Source organism: Camelina sativa, chromosome 2 (assembly GCF_000633955.1).
Source record: "Camelina sativa cultivar DH55 chromosome 2, Cs, whole genome shotgun sequence".
NCBI classification, from domain to species: Eukaryota; Viridiplantae; Streptophyta; class Magnoliopsida; order Brassicales; family Brassicaceae; genus Camelina; species Camelina sativa.
The window spans coordinates 28839946-28840501 of record NC_025686.1 but is presented as its reverse complement, the minus strand read 5'-3'; positions in this window follow the sequence as shown (position 1 = coordinate 28840501).

Sequence of the window (556 nt, the reverse complement as noted above, 5' to 3'; positions counted from 1 at the left end):
GGTCACAACCAGTAGGTTAGTAACGCGTCGTTTTCCCGACTGTTCGAGGGGTCCGATGGCATCCATCGACCACCGCATGAAGGGGTAAGGAGCGGAGACCGAGCTCATTAGCTCAGCGGGCTGATTGATCAGAGGTGCGTGTCGTTGGCAGGGATCACACTTTCTAGCGTGCTCGTCGCAGTCCGCGAGCATGGTTGGCCAAAAGTATCCTTGCCGTTTGATTCTGAGGGCCAGTGATCGTCCTCCGGAGTGGTTTCCGCAGGGACCCTCGTGGGCGTCCCTCATGATGCTAAGGGTTTCGTCCCCGTGCACGCACCTGAGGTATGGTCCGGAGATACACCGCTTGTATAACTCCTCGCCGATGATACAGAACCGCGCGCTCTGAGCTTTGAGCTTACGCGCTTGCCGTCGATCCTTTGGTGAGGTCCCACTTGTAATATAATCACGAATTGGGACTCGCCAGTCCGTTTCGGGTTCCGCTTCTTGCTCGTATTCGGAGATAAGATCGTCCAAGAGCTCGTCGTCCCGATCAGGTACTTGTTCAGGTTCTCCCGAG